This window comes from Propithecus coquereli, unplaced genomic scaffold (assembly GCF_000956105.1).
Source record: "Propithecus coquereli isolate 6110/MARCELLA unplaced genomic scaffold, Pcoq_1.0 Scaffold576, whole genome shotgun sequence".
In the NCBI taxonomy this organism is placed as follows: domain Eukaryota; kingdom Metazoa; phylum Chordata; class Mammalia; order Primates; family Indriidae; genus Propithecus; species Propithecus coquereli.
The window spans coordinates 265,788-268,050 of NW_012151685.1; the positions used below are offsets into that span (position 1 = coordinate 265,788).

At 33.5% G+C, this 2,263-nt stretch overlaps 1 protein-coding gene across 1 annotated transcript in view; it reads right to left on the reverse strand.

The window, feature by feature from the left end:
- ACSS3 (acyl-CoA synthetase short-chain family member 3) overlaps positions 1 to 2,263 on the reverse strand; it is a 193,199-nt gene that overhangs the window by 11,153 nt on the left and 179,783 nt on the right. The gene's annotated exons all lie outside the window — the stretch shown is intronic.

A 2,263-nucleotide genomic window follows, 5' to 3' on the forward strand; every position in this document is an offset into this window, starting at 1 on the left:
GAGTATATATTAATAAATGTTATGATAATATGTCTGGTAACTGCCTGACATTTGTTATTTCTAGGGTACTGCCATTTTGGTATAGATTTTAATGAATTTAAAAGGTTTCAAGGCTTCAGTGGGCTAACCTACACAGATTTCTCAATTATGTTTTTAAGAATTTTAATTTAAGAAAAATTAGTTTAAATCAAACACCCTCATAATAATAACACCCAGTCTGCCATGGAAGATTGTCTCTTCAGTGGGAGAAGAGGGATGTTTTTCATTTCCTCTGACACTGGAGTAGTCTAGGAAACTGTCAGAGAGATTCCACATCCTCATCAATATTCATATCAGTACTCAGGAAATATTCAGCAATTTTGCAATTATTTAAATTCAGTAGCCATTAAATGCTGGGTAAAATTGAAATCGTAAGGCATGTTAGTTGGGTATACAGTCACCTCATGGAAATATATTCAATCTTGAAGAAATCATTCCTAAACTAGCAAACAAAACAGCTAACTTGGAAAACAATGAAACTTTGGTCAGAACAACCTTTAAAAGGCCAAATTATAAGATTAACACCGCCCTAGTCTTTAAATACAATAGTTTAACATTAGACTTCCAAGTTCCCAAGGATATTATTAGCAGGATTATTTAACAAACTGAAACTTAAGTTACAAGTGAAATAATGAAAATAATGAAATCAAGGAGCTCAACTTGTTTCCTGTAGATGTCTTTGCATGAACAGCCTTGCCCATAGCAGCAAAAGAGGACTGAATAAGAACCACATTAGTGCCTTCTAATTTTGGCTCACAAGTCTTAAACTAGCAGATTTCAGACACGATTTTGTTATGAACTCCTTGAACTTCCACCAAAGTTTCCTAAATGTCTAGCTGGATGTTAGGCTTTCAAAGATTAAATAGACTTAAAATAGACTTGATTATTTCTTAATAATTACAGATGGGCCTCAGTTGTTTTGGGATCTGAAAGTATAATGTCCTCTTAAATTTATAAAAGCTATTCTAGGGATCCATTTTCTTATGATGAGAACAAAAAAGATCACAGAGTTTCCTGAAATATTTTTGATGTAGTAATTTTAATAAAATTTCTGTTTGATTTAGTCTTATGTGAGGTAATACACTCATAAATTTTTTGTTGTTGTTTTTCTGTCCTTGAGATTATTTTTTTTTAATAAAAAAACCCTTTTCATTGATACGCAGTATTTGTACATTTTTATGGGGTACACGTGACATTTTATTACATGTATAAATTGTGTAATAATGAAGTCAGAGTGTTTAGGGTATCCATCACCTCGATCATTTATCATTTCTATGTGTTGGGAACATTTCAAGTCCTCTCTTCTAGCAATTTTGAAACATGCAATTGTTGTTAACTACTATCAAATATTGGAACTTATTCCTTCTATCTAAGTATATTTTTACCCATTGACCAAACTCTTCGTCTCCACCCCCGTAATCTTTTCCAACCTATGGTCACTGTCATTCTACTTCATGAGATCAAATTTTTTGGCTTCCACATATTAGTAAGAATGTGAGATATTTGTCTTTCTCTGCCTGGCTTATTTCACTTAATATAATGATCTCCCTTTCAGTCCATATTGCTGCAAATGATAGGATTTCCTTGCCAAGTAGTATTCCATTGTACATATATACCACATTTTCTTTACTGATTCTTCTGTTGATGACACTTAGGTTGATTCCATATCTTTGCTATTGTGAACAGTGTTGCAATAAACATGGAGGCGCAGGTATCTCTTTGATGTATTGACCGCCTTTCCTTTGGATAAATACCCAGTAGTGGGATTGCTGGATCTTCTGTAGTTCTATTTTTAGTTTTTTGAAAAATTTCCATACTGTCTTTCACAATGGCTATACTAATTTACATTCTCAACAACAGTGCGTATGAGTTTCCTATTCTCTGCATCCTAGCCAGCAACTGTTATTTTTTGTCTTTTTCATAGCCGCTTATAAAATTTTTATTTGAGGAAACTAGAAAAATATAGATATTTTCATTCCATATAAAAACAACATTCACATCTCTAACCATCAGGGAAATGCAAATTAAAACCACAATGAAATATCACTTATCTCCAGTGAGACTGGAGATAAGTCCCAAAACAATAAATGTTGGCATGGATGCGGAGAGATAGGAACACTCATGCACTGTTGGTGGGACTGCAAACTAGTGCAACCTCTGTGGAAAGCAATATGGAGATACCTTAAAGAGATACAAGTAGAAGTACCATTGGATCCAGCAATCC